The sequence below is a fragment of the Rattus rattus genome, chromosome 2, assembly GCF_011064425.1.
Source record: "Rattus rattus isolate New Zealand chromosome 2, Rrattus_CSIRO_v1, whole genome shotgun sequence".
Lineage (NCBI taxonomy): Eukaryota > Metazoa > Chordata > Mammalia > Rodentia > Muridae > Rattus > Rattus rattus.
The window spans coordinates 72,045,882-72,068,822 of NC_046155.1; the positions used below are offsets into that span (position 1 = coordinate 72,045,882).

At 45.7% G+C, this 22,941-nt stretch overlaps 1 non-coding gene across 1 annotated transcript; it reads left to right on the forward strand.

Moving 5' to 3' along the window:
- Positions 1-22,429: 22,429 nt before the first annotated feature.
- On the forward strand, positions 22,430-22,573 carry LOC116895007. The gene has a single exon (XR_004387195.1). It is a non-coding gene; the product is annotated as a small nucleolar RNA SNORA48 (small nucleolar RNA).
- Positions 22,574-22,941: the final 368 nt, after the last annotated feature.

Here is a 22,941-nt window from a genome sequence, read left to right on the forward strand (position 1 = left end):
ACGGCTTCTTGATGGATTGGTTCTGTTTCCCTGTGACTGTAGGTTGCAATGTTCCCCCCACCCCCAACTATGTGGTCCCTCGAGGGGGAGTTTTGCTTTACTGCCACTCCATGCTCTCCACGTTGCTCAGCTCAGCTCCAGTCAGGACTGGGTTCTGTGAAGACTCGGCATCTGGAAAACATCCTTTGTTCCATAAATGTTCATGAACTCAAAGCCTATTAACTGTTCCCCAAGCAGTCTTTATTTCTCCCCCTCATCAATTTCTGTTATATCAACATGTCTAACCATAACACTACCGTGGAAGGCTGTAATTCGAGGTCTTGAGCGGATTTCCCGATAACTCACCTCACTGCTGCTGTGCCCGTGGAACTTGTGGTCATCTAGCAGTGTCTCTGAAGAACCCAGGGTTCCTCCTGAGGGTCGGGAGTTGCTTCAGCCTCAGCCGTGCAACTGTGCTGTTTCTCAGCAAGTCACCAGTCTCCCGAAAGAGCTGAGGAAGGTCGTTTATGAAGAGCTTCAAGCTTCGTGAGTTAAGCATACCTGTGCACTTCGGGCCTTTGCTAGACTCCTTGGGGCAGTGGTTCTGAACCTGTGGGTTGCAACCCTTTAAGGGTTCAATGACCCTTTCACAGGGGTCCCCTAAACCCATCAGAAAACACAGCTATTTACATTACAATTCAAAACAGTAGCAAAGTTGCAGTTACAAAGCATGGACAAAAATTAATTTTGTGGTTGGGGGGTCATCACAACACAAGGAACACAAGGGTTGCAGCATTAGGGAGGTTGGGAACCACTGTCTTAGGGAGTCTTGACAGTTTCCAGTCCCCTTAGAAGTCCCCTTTGAGTCTAATTTAATTTATAAAATATACGTCCATGTTGCAAAGACAACTTTTCTTCTAATTAGTCAGATGGCCTTGAATGGATTAAATTGTTCACCTACTCAAGCACGGAACTTTCTACTCGTTAGAGTAGCAAGCATTTGTGAGGTAGGCTCTCTGAGTGTGTGACATGCCATTTCTCAGTGCTGGGAATAGAACTGTCATTAAGAGGGGCGAAGTCAGGTCTATAATGAAGCTTGCATTCTGCATGAGATTTAAAGGCAAACTCAAAAGCTACATATACGTGTGGTACAGTGAAATAACACTCTGTAGCGAAGTTATAAGACGTACTGGACAGTAAGGATCCCTTGTAGGAAACTATGGCTCTGTACTTCCTGGTGTGTAGTATGTCCAGAGAAGAAAGGGCTGGGGTTAAAGGATGTAATTTTTCCTCTCATTGAATGATCAGCGGGCATGGTGCCAAGGATGTAGCTGTAGTGAGTTTGGAAGTGGGATTAGCATGCCCAGCCCACCCCCACCCCTGCCGCCAAATATTCACGTGGGTATTGATTTCCTGAGGAAGAGAGCAGGAACTGTTATAAAAGTGGTCTGCAGCTCAGATAGCTACCTGAGGCCAAGTTTTTATATGGAAAGGACATTGGAGCTCACTGGCCAACAGGGGCCCAAGCAGTGTCTCTTGCCGCTGAGCATACTTGGGTCAATTTAATGTATGCGAGCTTACTTGCACACAGCTCTGAAGGTGAGAAGGAGGGGACCCTGGGCTAGGTCTCATCCTGTGTTTTGTGTCCCCCATATTGACTTGGGTAGCTTTCTTCCTCTGATCCAGACTCTGCTTTCCGGACCTGATGCGGGGACTCTCTGGCGGTCCCTCCGATTAAAACATTCAATTCTAAATTCAAACAAAGTAGCTTCCACTTCTTTACCATTGCAGGACTCAGGATCCGGAAGTGGAAGAAACTGCCCTGAGGGTGGGGAGTTAAACAGGCCTGGCCTTTCTCTGTGGCTTTGGATCTGTCTGTCCAGGGCTTGGCTTTCTCCCTGCGTTATACAGAAGCTTGGCTCGACTTCCCTGCTGTAGAAACCTCACTGTATGTAGCCACTTGATGGACGGAGACTATCTCTGGTGCTAGACTTTGTGGTCCATTTTGGAAGAGACTGCAAGCTGTGATTGAAAGGCAAGCAGAAGGAAGGAAAATATAAGTGGTGTTGGCTGAACGAGTCAGCAGAAATCAAGTCTGAATTTGCGAACTACTTAGTAGAGTGATAGCCAAGCGATTGGAAATAAATCAAAATGACTGAACGTATTTTCACATTATCCTTGTTTAAATATTTGTTACATCCATTGCCGTACAGAGGATTATTGACCTTTTCCTGGGGACGTTGATTCTTGGGCTGCTGGCTTTTGTTTCCCTAAAGCAAGTAATCGCTTGAACTCTCTGGCATCCCTCTTGGCCATGAAGCACGCAGGGTAGCAATGTGGAGGAGACTAATGCCTTCCCCGGCTGCCGATCAGGCCTGAGCTGGCCAGCTAGCTCCGAGAGCCTCGAAAGCCAGGCAGGCCAACACAAACACACTGATTCTCCTGAACTCGTTAAAAGGGGTTTGGTTGGTTTAGAGTGAATTCCAATGATTGTTCTGGAAAAGACAGCCAGCTCTCACAGCTCAGCTCAGCTCAGCTCTGTCACAATACACTAAAAGCAAGCTTGCCCTTTCAAAGAGAAACAAAACCTAGCCTGACTTCCTGCAGGAATTTCACAGGATATGGATCTGAAAATATTAGGGCACAAAGCTTTCAGCTTGGGGTATGCTGACCGGTACCTGAGACAGTAACAAGGTAAATTCATTCGCTAGATTGTGTTTCAAGCCGGAAGGACGGCTGCCCCAAACATGGTTTAACAGCTCCATTGCCTCCAGCCACGAAGACTCCTTGATGCAGCTGTGTTGGACATTCAAGTCAAGTCAGGGCATGAGTGACCTCGCCATATCTAACAGAATGTCAGCTCCTTGTAAGTTTATCCTCATGGCCCTTTTTTTCCCCCTTTAAACAGTGTTTGCTGACACACAGCCTTCATTAAGCCCCCACAGACTCAGATAATAGCAGGAAACTCTGCCCAGATAAACCCAATATGGGGGAATGAGACTCAGTCAATTAAATCATTAACAGATATTTGAAATGCCTTCATAATGGGGCTCCCTGCTGCCCGCACACAAAAATAAAAGGGAACACATCTTATCTCATTCCATGCTTCATGTTGAGGCCAAAAGATTCTCTCTTGAACTCCCTGTGTTTATAGATGGCAAAGAGGAGGTTTATTTGAACTGGCTTTGTTTTGAGTTTGCGTGGGTTTTTCCTCTCTACTGCAGCATATATCCTTCGAGTCTCTGCATCTCTGGGCCTGGTTTTTCCTTTCTGTAGCAGTACCGGAGTTTATCATTGCTCATTTCTGGATAGTGTTAGCGCCGCTCTCACTTCCTGTCTGCCAAACAATCCGAACAGTCACCAGAGTTCTGCAGGTTACAGGCCATGTGGGGAATTTTACCTGAAATGACTAAAAAACAAAACAAAACAAAACATAACAAAACAAAACAAAACAAAACAACCACAAGATGTTCATTCTGTAAGTTAAACACACACCCATCAAAAACATAGGATCAGCCTCATGGCCTGTGCAAGGGCAAAGAGCCTGCTGCGGTCTTCACCTTTGTCTAGAGACAGTGGACAGCACAGCCCCTCTGGAGGCACCAGACCAGCTGGGGTCAGTGGTCCCCTCACTGGTTTCAAGTGTCAGAAGGGTTGAGAACGCTGATGAAAGCCTCAACTGCAGAACAATCTCCAGCATTTCTGATTGGGTTGAGCATGGGTAGGGGGAGTCCTGGGAATGTATATTCAACGAATTCCTGGGGGATTCTGATGCCTGCAGGTCCTGGGAGTGCATTCGGAGCTCCAGTGACAGAAGATGAGAAACACAAGGTCTTTGTCAACTGAGGTCAAAGGGAAGAGGGCCAGAATCTCAGGCTTTATTTCTCTAGTCCCATTCAAGAGAGAAAGCATCTCAGGAAAGTCGACAGTCATCCCCTCCCCCGCCACTCGCCCACAGTTTCATTTCTTTCCATGGCTTCTCTTACCTGAGGTAGTTCGTGACTGAAAACATGACACGGAAAGTTCTAGAAATAAAGACTTTCTGGGCTTTTGAATTGCATGTCATTCTGAGTTGCATAATGAAGTGTCACAGCATCCCTCTATTGGCCCAGGACGTGCCTTGTCCCATCGTGTAGCGTGATCATGCCTTATAAATTGCGTCCCCATTAGCCCCCATTAGTCACATAAAAGGTGTCTGGGATATCATATCAACCATCATGGTATCATAGTGCTGTGTGCTCAAGCCTCTCTTGTTCTACTTAGTAATGACCAAAAGCACAAGCAATTTGGATATGCCAAAAAGAAGTAAAAAAGTGGTTCTTTTATGAGAATGAAACCCTAAACAACTCTATGTAGGAGGTGCTAAGATCTATAGTACAAGGAGAGAGAGGCATATACATGTAACTTTTATTCTTATAAATTATAATATTGATTTATTTGTTACTAGCTATTGTTTTCAATCCTTTAGTGTACATAATTTGTAAGTTAAAGTATACATAGGAAGACCATAACATATGCAGGGTTGGGCACTGTGTGTGGGTCCAGTCATTTATCATGTATCTTAGACTGTATCCCACATGGCAAACAGAGAACTAGCTTAATTTTGTTGTTTTCAATGGGAACACAGACATCTCAGGACTTCTAGAATGGAAAAGAAAACTACTGGGATTCTCTTGACTTGTTAGACCTTGTGGTATCAGATAAGTAGTCTTCTCAAGAGTGGGGTTCTCTGGGAGAACTAATTAGACTCTGGGTAGGAAGAGGCCACTGTCATGCTTATGGCCTCTTCAAATAGAATCCTGGGGTTGGTGCTGCTTCATTTTCTCTATCTCTCTTTTTGTAGGGGTGAGGGCTGGGCAATGCTGGGGGTTGCAGTCAAGGCCTCTTGCACGAAGGGCAGGCTACCACTGAGCTACAGCCCAGCCCTCTGCTCCATTGTCCCTGAGTCCGCGACTTCATCTCCCAGCTCTTCACCCCTTCATGCCTGCTTTAATCGAGGGCACCTCCCTCCTCAAATAAGTTTCTTCTGTTCTATAGAGTGACCAATTCTCATCCTTACCATTCATTCTTACAATTTGCCTGTCTTCATGTTGGTCTTCGTTTTGTTTTATTTTATTTTGTCAATGTCCGATGGTACATCGATTTAATACCAGGCTTCATTCGTAGGAACTGGCACCTGAACCCTTTGCCATGCCTCAAACACTTTAAATGCAAATCTGTTCAGGTTGGGTAAAAGAAACCAGTGTCTTGGATGATCAATCCTCTGCCATTCAAAACTGCTTCCCGGATGTGTTTATAAATAAGGTGAAGTCTGTGGGTGTCTCCCTGTACCAGGAGAAAGCAACAGAGGTGCCTGCCACTGTCTGGTCCCCTTTCTGAACCTGGGCTGGGGAATTACTGGGGACAGTCAGACTCTGGAATTCAGTGCTTCCCAAACTGGGGTCTGCCCCAATGAATCATTTTTTTTTTCTGGAGAAGTTTTAGAGGAATTTACAGAGAACAAGTTTTTCAATATCTTTAATAATCCAAAGCACGTCAGCAAGTATTGGGAAAACATCGTATTCTGAAGTTGCAGGTAAAGATTGGATCGAGGGCTAGATAAAAATGCAGGTGTTGCTGCCTGGGGCTTAGACGTTGGAAAGGGAGAATCAGATTTGCTCCGGGGAAGCTTTTTCTGTGTGTCCTACTTTGCTTCTCCATAGCTGTGATGAAAAACTGACCGAAATCAAGTCTGAGGAGGAAATAGTTGATTCCATTTTGCAATTTCTAGGTCACAGTTCATCACTGAGGGAAGTCAGGGCAGGAATTTAAGTTAGGAACCTGGAGGCAGGAACTGAAAGAATCCGTGGAGGAATGCTGCTCACTGGCTGGCTTTTCACAGCTTGCTCAACCTACCTGCCTGGGGGAGGCACAGCTCCCAGTGGTCGGGCTCCTCTAACATCAATCACAAGTCAAGAAAATGTGTCCACAGACATGCTCACAGGCCAGTCTGAGGGAGGCATTTTCTCAATTAAGGTTCCCTCTTCCTGGATGACTGTAGTGTCAAATTGACAGAAAACTAGCCAGCACATTGTGCAGAGGAAAAAAGAGTGAGTGGGAGGGAGGGAGGGAGGGAGGGAGACAGAGACAGAGAGAGATGAGACGACAGACTCACCCCTGTATCTGCCTCTTGGCTTCGGTGACCTACCAGTAATCTTTGCTTCTTTCTGTTCCTCATCTTTGAACTCACCCTTTGTCCCTGCTTCCTTTCTGTGGTCCCCTTACAGTCAGGGTTGCCACTTTCTGGCTTCCCTTTCCTGTCTCTGTAGGGATCCACGTGTGGTGCCAATTGCGGTCCCATGTACCTGTCTTAAAGAGTCTCACCCCGAATGCCACAAGTTCCCTGTGCTTCCTCATACACATGCTCAAAAGGATAGTTGTGGTTTCTCAGTTACAAGCTCGATGTGAGGTGACAGTTTAGTGGTCAGTCCAGCTGTATCTGAAGTTAAAATTAGCTACGCCTGTCTGCACGCGCCCTTCCCAAACTGAGCTGTTCAGCTCCACCTTTTCCTGGCTGATTTAGCTTCTCTCCCTGCGGAGTGTACGGCCGGATTCTATCCTGGGGGCTGTTGGGAAACAGCTCCCCTTGCCTTGAGGAGTTTGTCAGGCTGAAACCTGTGACAGGAGAGGCCTAGCAGCTCAGATTCACCTCTGCGGTGGTTTGCAAGGACTATCGTAATGGTGCAGAGCACCCCTTTTCTCTTCACAGAGGGCAAGTATTTCTAAACTCTGTTCTTGCCTCTGCTGGGTCCTTCTTTTTTACCTCTAGATTTTACTGGAGGTAAATGCTTTGTGTCTGAGTGAGTACTGTTGTGTAAACAGAAGGAAGACAGGAAGAAACAGAGTGTGGAGGGAGGTCTGTGGATCTGGGAGTCATTAGGAATTGTGGAGTTTCCAATGCCACCCTCCGATTCCAAAGAAGGTCACACTTAGGATCAAAGCCTGGAGCTCCAAGATTCTTCCAGAAGGAATATTTCCACGAGTTTGAAAAGTCCTCCGCTGCTTGCTGTCCACGTGTCCAAATGCTCACTCAGTTATAGGCCACCATGAGCTTTTCCTTGGGAAATGTGGTCTGTGTTTGTATCAGGAAAGGCTACAGGCATGGGAGGCGGCTTGGGGAGGAGGCTGGGTCAACATGAGCTCCTTGGGAGGGAAAAGCTTGCAGATTTTCCTGAATGTACTTGCACCATGGTGTTGCTAGGATTCCGGGTGCAACTTTCTGGAGTCTATAGATGAATATAGCCCTGAATCCTTGCAAATCCTGTTCAAGGCAATACTCAGCAACATTTTCTTTCTCGAGTGAATAAATCAAATCTGCTCGAGGTAAATATTGTGAAGTAGAGGAACAACTGTACCAATGCATTTGTTAATCAAAATGTATTATATTTACATATTTGCGCATGCTGGAGGGGAATGCACGCATACACGTGGGTTTGCTCATGCCATGTGCGTATGTGGCGTTGACTCTTCTTCCGTCACGTAGACCCTAAGGATCTCACTTTACCACCAGGCTTCCTGACAGTTGCCTCTATCCACTAAGCTGTCTTGCTGCCCACCAGAACTTTTTTCTTTTATTTTTGAGGCAAGGTTCTTCCATATCCTAGGCCTGAACTTGCTACCTAGATGAAGCTGGCCTTAAACAGAGGATCCTCTTACCTCCATCATCCGGGTACCAGGATTCCAGGTGTGTCCCACTGGGCCTGGCTACCAACCAAACTTCTGTCCCCAAGGACTTAGCTCTCTAGTATTCTGGCAGCTGAGATTAGAGAATACGTGGGTACAGTGAGAGAGAAAAAAGACAGAAAAAGAACAGGGTTCCCTGACGATGATAAACAGCTGGGGCCGTAAATCAATGGCATCTCCCCCTGCACACAATGTTGGGGTGCAGGTTATCTCCTCCACACACGCCAGCACTCGGAACCGCAGGTTGCACCTCTGTGTGCTGGCTGTCCTCTGATGCTGCCTACATCTGGGGTGAGAGCCATGCGGAGCCAAGAGTAGTAGCTGAAGGGGAGACACACATGGGTGAGTTCTGCATCATCTCCACCTCAAGTGCCTGTGTGGAGCCTGGGCCTAGCTGCATCCACTTCCAGCTGGTGTCTGACTCCACGGAGGCAGAGTAAATTACTTCTCATTTATTTTCCCAGGCTTCTTCAATACGCTTCTAAGCAATTGTCTTCATAGTCTCACCCTATTTTCTTCAGCCTTTCCTGCAGAGGGAAAGCAATGCATGAACCATGCACGCTGCCTAAATGTGGGCAGATGCCTTATGTAGAAGACTTATAAAACGTGTATTCAGCAAGTCAGTTGAGGACCTGTTGTGACGAGCTGTTTAAACATTTCTCTTTGAATATGGGTTCTGTTGTGTTTATACTATGCCTTTTGCTGGCTACTTTCTTTGTAAGCTCCAGCCCCTCTCAAAAAAAAAAGGAAGAAGGAAGGAATGAAGGAAAAAAGGAAAAAGACAGGCATGAGAGTGGGAAGAAAGACACAACGGGGAAGGAGACAAAAAGGAAGGGGAAAAGGAAGAGAGAGGGAAGTAGGCAGAAAGGAAAGGAGGAAGACGGGAGAGAGGAAGGCAAGAAGAAAAGGAAGGAAGCAAGGAAGGAAGGAAGGGAGGAAGAGAAAAAGTTGACTTATTGCTTAGGAGAAATACAGACGTGTAAAGGGCAGAAACCTCTGCCTGACAGAAGTTGTGAGCTCTGAACCATATATTTAATGGTGGGTGAAGAAAACGTGAAGTCCAGACTCCCTGTCTGTTAGCAGCACTCGGTGGCTGAGGATCCACCAGCTCGCAGAGCCCAGAAGGGCTGCGACTGAAACAGGCATGCTCACACACTGGCATGCTCACACACTGGCTCACACACTGGCTCACACACTGGCTCACACACTGGCTCACACACTGGCTCACACACTGGCTCACACACTGGCTCCTGTTCTCTGTCATGATGTTCTGGCATTTCATCATGATTCGCCAAGGGTGGGATATTAACCACTCGAAGTTAATAGCACTCATTTCGAGGTTTGTCTTGTGCCAGGTAGGCACACCCCCTCGGTGGTGACGCCCTCTCACCTATCCCTCAATCATTAGTTTCTGACAACAGTGTGAGCCGATGCTCCTGGGACTGAGCTCAGCTTAGCGAAAGGCTCCTTATTTATAAAGAAAGGCAGTGGATCTTGAGGGGCTGTGAGGTTATGTGGTTATGTTTCCCATCAAGGAGTTTACCTTAGCCAGAGCTGACTCATAGCAGGAGGCCATCAGTCTCTTCCACATTTATACAAGGGACAGCATCCAGGCCAGCAGCCAGTTGAGCGAGGATCTGCATTATATAAAGTTCCAGCATCTAGGAAAACATTTGCATGGAGATGGGCACCGCTGGGTGGGTATGTATAGATCCACAAACTATTTCTTTTTTAAATTCAGCTTCATCTCTTCTGAAAGCAGAGCTTAAGATACAGGTTTGCATGCAAACACTTTCTATGAAAAGTGGTCCCAGAAAACAGGAACAAGGGATGGAAGGAGCAAAGTAGAAAAGAGGTGCAGGCCAGAGGGGGGATTTATCACTGAGCAGATCGCCAGGCAGCAGGTGACTAGTGCTCCATCCCCCGGGAGCTCCAGAGGAGCGCTGGGCAGGGGACCCCAGGAATGCATCTGCTGAGTGATACAGAAGACTGTGTGAACCCACCCTCTCCCGGCACCAGCCAAGGGACCCGACTCACATATCCATCTTGGATATCTATGATCAATTGCACCCCACACCAGGGTACCAGAGAAGCTCTAGGGCAGAAGGTGAGAGGTTGGGGTTAGGTCAGGCTGCCCTTGAGTAAGGCCAGACCAAGCAGGCTTGTCAAAGTGTAGTCTGGAGTAGGAGCTTGACAGAAAAGATCTGAAGTTTCACATGTACAGGAGTGTCTGACACAAGGCTCCATCTAATGAATGCCATCAGAGGTACTTAATGTCACCATTGCAGCCTGCCTTCACCAAGACTTCAAACTGATTGAACATAAACACTCTGCCACCTCCCTTGGTCTGGAAGAGATCTGTGCTTTCTGGTGGGAGTCTGTGTGCTAATGTTTCTGCTACGCTCCTACAGTTCTGTCCCTGATATTGGCCTAATATAGACGATACTTCCTCAAAATCGATATACACTTTTACATAGAGTAAAATCACCAGTTTTCCAGGGTTCTATTTCATTCACCTTGACAAATGCATGTAACTGCTGAACCTACATCCTGGCAAGGTACAAAACATGTTACCTACCCCCAAAAGTATCCTTCTCCTTTCAAATCTTTCCCAGTTACCACTCCCAGGCAATCACCAATTCAGTACCCACCCCCGCGTGTGTGCATGTGTGTGTGTGTGTGTGTGTGTGTGTGTGTGTATAGAAATACTAGGAAACTAGTTTGATTTCTACCACCACAAATTATTTTTCTGACGTTGAAACGGTGTACAAATACACAAATGGGACGGTATAAGTACCTGGTGCATACTATTTCGTGTCTGGTTGCATTCAGTATGGTATTTTCCTTCAGCACTCAACACTATGCCTTGGAAAGCCACCCTGTCTCGTGTCTCTGAAATCTGAACCTTTTCGCTGCTGCACCGTACTGTGCTGTGTGACTCTTCCCCAGTTTACTTCCCTCTTACTGCTGACTGACACTTGGGTGGTGTCCAGCCTGTGCTTGTCTGAATGAAGCTGCCATGACATCTTTCTGTAGAGACGCCTACCTGTTTCCCAGCACCCAGGAAACCCCTGTGTCACATGTTTAGCACCTCCCTTACCTGACGTGTTTGGGAACAGATGACCTTCAGATTTTGAAGTGTTGGGTTGCTTTTTTTTTTTTCCCCCACAAACTTTGGCTGAGCTCATCTAATCCAAAACTCTGAAACCTCAACTTCCAAAGTTAAGTTTAAGGAAGTTAAATGTGTGATAACAGTAGTTCTATGCGCCCCTCTTGGGCAGTGTACGAGATTGCAGACAGTACGTCATCCCTCTGATGACAAGTGGCCTCAGTCTTCTCCTTTCAGCCATCTCGGTGGGCATGTGGCAGTGTTCTACTGTAGGCTTTACCTGTGTTCATGCGTGGCGGGGGCAGAGGTTGTCAGGTCCCTGCTTCGGCTTCCCTCTGCATTAGTTTTCAGGAAAGGGTCTCTCTTTGAGCCTGGAGTTTGGCTGATCCAGTCAGTCTAGGAATCCTCGTCTCTCTCCACAGTGCTGAGCGTTTTAGGGAATAGAGCTTGAGTCCTCCTGTTTGCGTGGCAAACACTTTCCTGACTCAGCCATGGTCTCAGGCCTCTGTTTTAATTTTAATTCGCCTTTCCCCCAAAGACTACTAATGGCAATTTCAGAGTTCCTATGATTGTTGGCTATTTGGGCATTTTCTTTGATAAGATGTCTGTTTGGATCTTTTACTTCCATTTTTATTGGGTTGCTTGCCTTTCTGCCATTGGGTTGTAGGGATTCTTATGGATCCTAGAATCAAGCCTTCCCAGTTTTATAGGTGGCAAGTGATCTCTTTGTGCCTGGAGCTAACTCATTTGTCTGCAGTATCTATCGAGAAGAAAAAAATGTAAATATTTGAGTTTGCCCAACAATCGCTCCTTCCTTTGATGTCCATGGCTTTCTGTGTCCTCTCTAATCTCTGCTTCCCAAGGCCATAAAGATTCATTCCCAGGTCTTCTCCTGTGATTTCTATATTTTCATGAGGCACATGCTGGATCGTTCTGTATAACTATACCAGTTGGTGCTTTTATTACCTGTGAGTTCTGATAGAGCGCAGCCCCTCTGAATGATGAATTTAGAGACCTTTGAAAGCTTCACAAAGCTTCATTTATAGGAGATGGGTTCAGGAGAGGGAAAATGGCGCCTTGCATTTATTTTGGGTGATGATGCTGTTTGGCTAATTCCAGCTCACATACGCTTGTCAGCATGCACAGGGTCGCTCTGCTGTGGAAACCTGACTTATGTTAAATGCCCATGTTGACACTTCTCTTCATAAATGAATGGTCTTTTCTTTAACTGGTGGCTGCTGACTTTGTGGGGGCTGCCAGGTCATTAAAATGATGTTTGTTTGAATTTGGCAGAATGAAAAAGTTGGACTTATATTTACATTTTTTTCTGTTCTCACTACTCACGCCTCTCACAATACTCTTTTGATTCCACGAAGCAGCCATTATGAAAAAGGGATTCAGTTCAACAGAGGTCCGTAGCCTGTTGGCTGCTGTGCACATGACTCTTTGCAGAAGGCAAATAATTGGGAAGAAGTGTCTTCCGGCTTTGCCACGTAAACTGATGCTTCTGCGAGCAGGAAACATCTCGGCCTTTGGGGAGAGCTCTCTGGATTCAGAGCTTGAACCCAGCCTCTTAACTCTTAGCCTGATTTTCAGCTTTCCTGTGTGTTTTATCTCAGCTACTGCTTTCTAGTTTGTACGACAGAGACAGGAAGTAATAGGTAAACTAGTATCCAGATAGGCTGAGCTGTGCCACTGGGTGGTCAGTTCTCCAAGTCTTCTTAGTTTAGTAGTCGCTGTGCCTAGTTTCCCCTTTGGGCTTAATTTGTCTATTTAATTCCTGAGACTTTCGGGCTAGTATTGTTCTCCAGAGTTCCTCTTCTAGAAAGTTGCTCTGGAATCAAAGCTCCTTCAATCTTATCTGCCATCTTCCCCAGGGATTTATAGTCAACATGACAGGGAAACATGTAGAGACCGGGGCAGCACACTCTGTGTTATCCACTGCACGCCCTGCAGGGGATGCTGGGAAAGGCCAGGGGAGTGTATGGATTGCTCCGTGAGCATTTATCCTTTGCCCTGGTGTTCTCGTGACTTCCAGATTTGCCCCATAGGTCTCTCTGTGTTCCGTGATGTTCAAATGAGGCTGCATTGTGAGTTATGTTACATGTAACAGGATCATATTGCTCTGTAGTCCACCCAAGACATGTTTTAACTCAGAGTTGCTATGCTTATATTCATTCACCAATTTCTAATGTCTGCACTTGAAGTAAAAAGAGCTGTCAAGACTGCCCCACATTCGTGAGTACGTATGACCAGACTAGAGGTCAACCTTGGTTGTAATTTCTCAATCACTTGCCACCTCTTTTTATATTGATCAATTCGATCCCCTACCTCCTCCCCTCCCAGCCCTGACTTTCCCTCACCTGGGTGAGAGATTATGTTTTCTTCGGTGATGGGAATTGTAACTCTCCAGTTAGCCTAGGTCAGTTGGTCGGTGAGCTGGGGAACCTGCTGTCTTTGTCTCCCTGGAACTAAGATTATGAGCCACCATGCCTGGCTTTTTCTATGGGTTCTGGGATTAACTACGGTCCTCCAGCTTGCACAGCGAGCATGCTACCAATTATGCTATCTCCCCACCTCTCCTCCTCCTCCTAAGACTAATAGACAAACAAGGTTCTGCATGCTGTCCTCTTTGCATTAACATCATGGGCACATGCCTTTTTTTAGAGTCTCTCTACAGAGCATCAAACTTGCCACAGTCCTGAGCACAGGACCGTGTACCAACACACCTACCTCAAACCATACTGTTCGGGACCACATAGGGCTGAGACACATTGTGGCAGGCGAGACATTTGGATAGTAGATTTTAAAAGAAATACAGGGGCCTATAGAAACAGGAGCTGGCTGCCACCGGGTCCTTCAGTGGTGCTCTGACCATAATTAAGACATCTTAATTATGTCACTTGTGGTAAGCTGTGTGCTGAACCTCCCTTGCTCAGCTCCCCAGGACTCCCAGCAATGTTGTTTGTGTTATTGATTTGTTTAGAAAAACCACTACTCAAAGAATACAAAGGCTGACTCCAATGCAGCTCAGACCAAATTACTGTAATTCTGGAATGAGTGGAATCTGACCTAATGAGGTTTCAGTTTGCTTTGCCCCAGAGGTTCCTATGCAGTATTGGGAAAGGGGAAAAATGTTTTATTTAAACACACACACACACACACACACACACACACACACACACACACACACTCACACAACTTTCATTGTGTTCAAAGTTAGAGTCGGAGAATAAGTCAATAAAGGAACCCCCCCTGGTACATTGAGGTTTCTGTTGTTAATTTTACTATATTCAAGGCATTTTACTCTGCAGAGCCTCTGTCTTCGTTAAGAATCTCCTGTTTGATCCTGCTAAGGCTAAACGTGGCGGTGTGGGCTCCATCTTTCCTTGTTGGACGGCACTGTCAGTGGTCATGCAGGCAGCCATAGACTGGAGAAGTTCCCATAGCCCTAGTGATAGTTACTGCTCTGTCTTCCGCATGACGCCTACGGAGAGTGCTATACTTAAACTACACGTTCCTGGGTTTGGAAGGTGAGGGCACTGCCCGTCATCTTCCTCTTTGGCATTTATTTCTTCCTTTTAGGTTAAGGATCCTCATGGCTACCTTCGTGCAGTCTCCACGGGACTGTCAATCAAGGTGCCTTGCTCCCTGCTGGCCAACCTAGGAGCTCATGACCACATGGGGCCAGATCGAATGACCTCTCCTGGAAGCCTCTACGTGGACCATGAGTAGGGGCTGGGCACTTTGATTCTGTGTCAGAGTTGCCCACCAAGAATCTGCTACCCAGACTCTGCCAGCCCTCCGACTCTTTGACCCTTATACCTACTGCGCCTCCTCCGTTTTCAATTCCATCTGCTCCATTCTTCACAATAATTTCTCTTTTTACTAGGCTGGTTCTTGCTGGTTTCTGTTACCTGGTTGTTTACAGGTATAGAATTTCAGCTGGTTGGATTGACCCACCATGCATTCAAACAGAGATCTGAAAGGTTGGCCTAATTCTCTACCATATTCAGTATGTTTAAAGTGGTTAAGGGGACCATCAACTAAAGATTGAAAATATTTCCCCCTGCACAGTCCCCTGATCACAATATGTGAGTTAATGTGTGATGAGAACAATCTTTATTAAAGATTTGTAAGCCACCCCGCCCCCCCTTAACTGGCTTTGCTACTTAGCATCTTCCCAGACACCCTAGGCCCAAAGTGCTTGAGACACAGTTTCCCCCAAGTTTGTCTTCTAGAGACCCAAACAGAGGAGCGAGCAATGAAAGGAGTCCGTGCGTTTATCTTGTTTTCATTTGTCACATGACATTCTGATCTATAAAGGGCCATCGACTAGAGCAATTTGAGGATATACCCAGACACTTAAAAGCATCTTTCGCATCTACCTGATTACCCATCATGTTTGCCATTAAGACTGCATTTCTTTTTAATAAATAATAATATAATAATAATACGTGAACAGATCAAAATGGATCTCTGTACCCCCAAACAATTCCCATTAGTATTTTGTCTTGCTTCCTTCCCCAATGCATCTTAGCATGATTTTACTAGTACTGCACACAGATTTTAAACCTCCCTGTTCACTTAATAAAAAACATTCCACAATAATGCAAGATTGTAGAACGCAGCCTCCACAGCCATCTTTGGAAGGGCTGCCTATTATTCGCCTAAGTGGCTATTCAATATTTGCTCAGCTATTTTCCTGGACTATTAGACAGGGCTAAATACAAAAGCACCCCGATTCTTATACTCACATTTTCCCAGGAAGGAAAGGCTGCAGCAGGCACTGAGGCTGGCATTGGGGGTGGGGGGAGTTTATAAAGTGTTTGTCAACCATTTGCTTCATTTGCTACTAGAAACAGGGGCACGCAGATAGGCATGTTCGACACAACATAAATATCTGGATTCCCAACGCAGTGGGAAGCTTTCGAAGTCCAAATTTGATGCTTGCCCAGGAAAGCATGGAAGGACAATAGATTCCTTTGTGCGTGTACTCTTAGCCTGGAGGCTTGATGCATTTTTTTTAAAAAAATAATTTGTCTTTAATTTCTACCATTGAGTTTATTGGGTTTCAGCTTTGGATCTCAATCCCCTTGGATTTATTTCTGCTGCTGCTGCTTCTATATTTCAGAAAAAAAAAAAGTGATTGTGTTTGGGTTTCCATTCTTGGAGGGCGATCCTTGGTCTGAAATGTTTTCATTTATTTTATTTTAAAATTACAAAGCCACTTCTAGTTATATTTGGTTTTGCAATTCATTCCTCCCTCTGTTTCACAAAAACCATAAAACCCACATTGTCTAAAAATGCTGTGTTGGGCAAAATGGATTCAGTCCTCCTTGGAGAGCAGGAAAGGCCCGAGCCAGCGTGTGTTATAAACAATCCCAGGGAGATCTCTGCTTTCCCAGAACTGGCTTCAGTCAGGGGCTGCTGACCACTTGTGCGATCTCAGTGGGGTCGCTGACTCTGGGCCCTACTTGACCCTGACTCGGGAGGTCATGTGGGCATCTGCCCACATCAGGGCCACATCCTCTCTGCTCTCAGCCTGGCGACCTCTCCTCCTGCTGCTCTGGGCCCCTGCTGTTATTTTTGAAGGATCTGAGCCATTAAAAACCAAGACTTTGGATTCCTGAATGAACATTTTTAACATTCAAGTTGGAGGCTTCCTGTCACGAAAGCGCAGACTCAGTGGGTTCTGAGCGTTCTGCAATGTGAACCTTTCCTTTCCGGTTTGATTAAACACCCCCGTTCCTTTGACTGTAGCATTTGCTCTTCCATGCCCACGCTTCCTAAACTCTCCCAGCAGGTTATTTTTAGCAGATTAGAACAGGCCTTTCATTTTACAATCTCAGAGAAACTCAAGTAGGATGGGTGGATTTTCTTTCTTTTGCTGTTTGCCTGGGTATTCAGCTGAGGACCAGGCAGGCTGCAGCTGACAGGGGCCGTTCCACATGGACTGCTGCTCTGGTGGCACATGGGTACCAAATCACTGGGCCAAACAGACCTTGCCTGTGTGAAGGGGGCAGGTGTTAGCATTTGCCCCTATGTCTGGGGCAACTGTGGTCCTAACCTGACTTGGAAGAGAATTTTGAGAGAGTTGAACCTTCTTCCTACACCGGGACCAATTCAAAGTGCTCCCTGTTGCTTCCTCCGGTCCTGGCTCCAGGAGAAGGGAGAAATATGCCGAACCACACCGCCCATAACCATAGTGCTCTGGGGTTACAAAAGGCATCCTAGTTGTAGCCCAGGTGACAGATACACACACTGCCCTTTTTGGAGGCAACTGTGGAAACTGGGACCCTGACAAGTCTGCCTCTGTGTGTGATAGAGTACTTTTGTTTGTTTTCTCAACCCTGCCCTTCCCTAGTAGAAGGAAAGGGGAGACCTTTGTCAAGGACTGTTTGTTGAGTGAACCAATCAACTCTTAAGTGTTGAGTTGTCATTGGAAAGTGTCTCAGTGTGTGAGCTACTTTCCTCATAGCTGGGACCAAATACGTGACAGAACAAGGGAGGAAGGGGAGGTATAACTACCCTTGGGTCATAGCTTAAGAAGAGATGAGGTACACCACAGTGAAGAAGGCACAGAGGCAGAGGTGGGGGGGGGCTCCCCTGTTGATGGGAGGCTGCCTGAAACAGTCAGGAAACAGACAGGAAGGCTGGTACTCACCTCAATTTTTCCTTTTTATTCAGTCCAGGCCCCTGGCTAGGGGGGTGGGGCCAATCACATTCAGGACAGGTTTCCTTCCACTGTTCAATCTTTCTGGAAACACCTTATAGGCACACTCAGAGATCTGTTTCCCTGGTGACTCTAAATCTTATTATGTTGACAATGAGGATCAACCACCACACTGATTCTAACTAGGAGAGGGAATGGCGCCATGTTGGATTGGTCTGAGGTGGTGGATTGGTCTGAGCATGTTCATAGGTATTCTGTGGGTCTTCTTTCCAAGAAGATCCCTGTATCCGTTTCCAGAACTGCTGTAACAAATTACTACAAACTAGGAGGCTCAATACAATAGAAGGTTACCTCCTTACAGTTCTAGAAGCCATTCCTTTCCAAATCCAAGGAAAATGGTGGTGCCTTTGTCCTTCAGAAGGCTCTAAGGGACCCCTTGGCCCCACCTCCTCTGACTTCTCTGGCTTATGGCAGCATCTCCCCATACTCTGCCCTCACATAGCCTTCTCTTCTCAGTCTTACTTTGTACCTCTTGTAAGGAAGTTTGAGGTTAGAGTTAGAGACATTCATGAAATCCAGGACCACCGTATCTTGAGATACTTAACTAAATGGCATCTGCAAAGATTCCAATTGGGCCACACTTACAAACTCTGGACATACTTTGGGGGATTATTATTCAGCTGTCCTATAATGAGCCATGTGGAGAAAATGAAGCTCGAGGGATTAACAGTCTCCAGCTATTGGCTGGATCGGATCTGAGTGCTGCCATGTACAACCACGGGCAGGCTGGTCTCACACCTCTTTCCATTCCCATCCACTCTTCAAGAATGGCTATGTCTAGATCACAGCTCCTCCATCTGTGACTCAGGGGACATCATGGGAGAGGAGTGGAAAGATTCAAAGAGCCAGAGGCCCAGGAAGTCTGCTGTGGAACAGTCTTTCCTAGAAATGGCTGCAAATCAAGACTGGACCAATAGCAACACCAATGGAAAAGGGGAATTTTTTCTTGAGGTCCTGTTCCTGGGCAAAAAACTACAGACAACTAATGACTACCAGGAAAAGGAAAATTAGCTTCTCCCAGGGATGATAGCTCTCATTGGTTGTCTAATGCAGAGTGATGAAACCATATACACATAAACAACAAAAACAGACTGAGCCGATTGTATTTATATATATTTGTACATACATATACATTTCATGTATCTGTGTAGTAATAATAAAGGGAAAATGCTATGTTAACCTGAGGGGGCATTATGACAGAGGTTTGAGAGGAAGCGCTTAGGAGGAACTGGAGGAGGGAAAGGGAAGGGAAATGATATAATTCTATTTTGATTGAAAAGGTTTTTTAAAAAAGAATTGGAAATGGGCACCACATTCTTCTGTGCCTTTTCCTGCAGTCTGTGTTGCCCATTGTAACACAGAGGATGCTCTTCCTCAAGGATATGGGCTGCCTGCATTACCCACTGCTTGTGATGCTGTAACTGAAAGATATTGCCTTCTTAGTGAGCCGTTATTCATTAACGTTATTTCTGTAGAGACAGGGTGAAAAGTCTGTTTTATCTCAGAGTTTGAACTGGTCTCCCCACAGATGGAACAATGGCATCATTTTCTTTTCCTAAGATAATTCCTATTCGTTCCATGTCAAATCAAGGCCCTTTCAAATCCATAAAACCAAAAGGCTTTAGTCCAGCAAAGAAACAATAGGCCACAAAACTGGCAACCTGTTGCTGTTGTCCTTGGTTGCCCCAAGTAGGTGGAAGGAGTCTCTATTGCTAAAGACACGCCATGCATTTCAGAAATGGGTTCCCCAAACTCCCATGTTGGAACTTACCCAAATACCCCTTCCTTCAGGATTAGCTTTCCATAGACTCCAAGACGTCACACAAGCTTCCAAAGGAGGACAGAGACCAACAGTCCTACCCAGCTATGATCCCTAAGAACCACATCAATGACGAGCATGATAACCCTATAGGTGCATTCCAGGCACACAGACCTTGGCAGTATCCAACAGCTCTCTAGACTTCAGACATATTCAACAAGAAGGAGACCATGTTTGGCCCTAGAAACCTAACCAAAGACTCAGAGCTAGTGAAGTGATTTTTGGAGGAGGATCTACAGCCATTAATTTACTAAACCAGAAAAATCGCTAACAACAATTTATAAACATGTGTCATTACACTCACAGATAAGTACAGTCTTCATTCCTTACCGAGGGAACTTCTCCTTGCATCAGAGAGACCATTACAGAAATCCACAACTAACCAAAAATGCAGAGTTGTGCAACTCATTCCTGCTGGGCTCCCCCGCACCTAAGACTTGGGCAACATGTTGGAAGAGGAGGGCAGAGAGATCATAAGAGCCAGAGAGGATCAGGGCATTTTGTGTGAGATTGTGTTATGTAGTAATGTCAGAAGCCACACCAGTAAATTCTTATCGATATGGGTACCCCAGCATAAGCTAGCCAACGGACATGCCAAAGTGGTGGAGAAAATCCCATGATGTCTGCACTGTAACAAAGGGCTACAGACAGCCAAGGGAAGGTGAGAGTAGGAGAGTGGCCATCCCCAGGGAAGAGAACACCAGTTAGTTGTCTCATACCAAATGGTCAGCCCATGAAAACATACACACAGGTAACATTATATAAATGAAACTGTTTGTACTTATGAATATACACTTATTTACATATACACATGCACTAACAACTAGTGAAAGAGAGGGTATTATCTTCATGGAGAGTGGAGAAGTTATATAGTAGAGTTTAGAGGGAGGAAACAAGGGAGAAATGGAATTATAATATGTTTAAAAAGCTAAAATAGTGAAAAAAATTGTCAACGGTGAAGCTCAGAGTGTGCCCCTCTGCTACCTTTTGCTTCTTTCTAACATGGTCACTGCCATCATCATCATCACCATCATCACCACCACATTATCACCACCACTATCAAAATAACCACCACCACCATCATCACCACCACCACCACCACACACCACCACCACCACCACCACCACCACCACCACCACCACCACCACCACCACCACCAACACCACCACCACCATCACCAACACCACCCCTCATCATCACCACCACCACCATCACCACCACCACCACCACCACCATCATCATCATCATCATCATCATCATCACCACCACCACCACCACCACCACCATCATCATCAGTTTTAGTATGGCTGAAGTCTCATCAATACCAAATTAACCATGAAATGTTTTCTCAGAGGCATGGTTCATGCAGATCCCTGATCCATCTGGGCCCTCCTTTGAACCCAAACAAAGCCCAGCTACCTAATCTTATTTTACTTATGACATTGGGCTTCAAGGCTGGAGAAATGACTCAGTGGTTAAAGGCACTTGCTACCAAGGTTTGTGACCATAGTTCAATCTCTGGATTCTTATGGCAGAGGAGAGGAGAGAAGAGTTTTCCAAGTTGTCCTCTGACTTGTCTTTATAAGCCATTGCCTGGGCATGCTCTTCTCAGTGTAAATAATACAAAAGAGTAATTTTAGTAGAATCTGGACTTTTGTTCTGTAGATTCTAAAGAGAGAGGACAAAGCTGACTTGACGAAGATCCTGGTCCCGGTACTAACTGGTTAGTGAGCTCAGATATGACACTATGCCTAGTTTACAATGATCTAAACTCCTCTAGGTCTGAAAAAAAATCAGATGATTCCCACCTCTCTAAGATTCACTTCTAGCTCTATTAATTTTAGAACTTAATTGTTTCTAAGATAGATATCTTTATCTCAAGTGTTTATCAAACTTAGCTGGGGATAGGCCTGCCTGTGACTGTGTGCTTGCCAGCTTTTAGGTCCAATCCAACCAATGACCAGGCACTGTTGGCTTCTAAACTCCATTTAGTCTGCCTGACTCTCGTGTGTGTGTGTGTGTGTGTGTGTGTGTGTGTGTGTGTGTGTGTGTGTGAATAATGATCCCCAAAAGATATATACAGCTGTAAGTGTGGCCCTATTGGAAAAGGGTCTTTACATATGTAATTTAGTGAAGAATTTTAAGACTTGATGATTCTAGGTTAATTACATTCTTCTTCACCATCTGTATAGACATTCAACTCTTCCCCGTAACATAAAATTATAAGTATTTAATTTCAGTTATTTATTAGAGCATAGCTTGGAGCTTCAGGTTGTTTTGAGATGGGAAAAAGAAATCTTGGGTATTCCGACGTAGGTCTTAACCCTCCATCTTTCCATTTTGGCCTATCTTTGAGATTGTTCCTAAATATAAGAAGTTTCTAAAACTTTAATAGGGAGATGTATCAGCCAATTAGTACAGTTCACTCAGTGCCTTCATCAACAGCCCCTTTAACAGGGGCAGAGCACAATGCAATCGGCTGGCTTGCTTGCAGAACTGCCCTGCAAATGCTCCAGGTTTGGCTATTGTACACAGTAGGGTCCCTGGGAGGGAGGATTTGCGGGGGTGCGGTGCGGGGAGCCAATCACCTCTTCATTCCTATAGGCCTCCCCTCTTACAGGTCCCACCTCCTTTCAACAGGACAATACTTGGGACAAACCACAGGTATGCCCCTCTTAAAAGAAATCACTAGACCTGAGCAGATGTCCTCGAACCCTTACATACATCTTCTCCAGAGGTTTCTCTGCCACGTCTATGATTTTTGCCACAATGGTTTCATGCCATAGCCTCAGAAATGGTTCCCTAAACAAACCAACTCTCTCTTCTATCCAGTCAGTCACTGGTAGCTGAGCTTGGGGTAGGTGTTGTCATCACCCAGCTGGAGGTAAGTTTAAGGAAGTAACAGAACACTGGGCAGCCACTCTTTCTTTCTTCCTTCTTTCCTTCCTCCTTCCTTCCTCCTTCCTTCCTTTTCTTTCCTTCCTTCCTTCTTTCCTTCCTTCCTTTATTTTTCTCTCTCTTTTCTTTTTTTTATAATTAAGTTAGTTTTTTTTTAAAGTATTTTAACCCCTGGCACTGGGCAAAGAGACACCTTGGTGGTGGTGTTCTTCTTCTATCAGTCAGGGACATAGCAGATGGCAGTCCTTCGGTCATCCTAACTTGATGCCTAGCTTGGAGGCCAAAGCTGTTTCATGCCTGGGGCACATAAAAGAAATCAAAGAAAAAATTATTTTATTTACTTACATTCCAGCTGTGGCCCCCTCTTTGGTCCTCATTCCTACAGTTCCTCATCCCATTCCTCATGTCTCTTGCCTCGGAGAGGATGCTCTGCCCTCCCACCAGATCTCCCCTTTCTCTGGGGCCTCAAGTCTCTCAAGGGTTAAGCACATCTTCTCCCACTGAGGTCAGATGAAGTAGACCTCTGCTGCATACGTGCCAGGGGCTTCAGACTAGACCCTCTATGCTCCTGGTTGGTGGCTCAGTCTCTCAGAGCTCCCTGGGATCTGGGTTAGTTGACACTGCTGCTCTTCCTATGAGGTCACTCTCCCTTTCAGTTTCTTCAACCCTTCCCCTAAT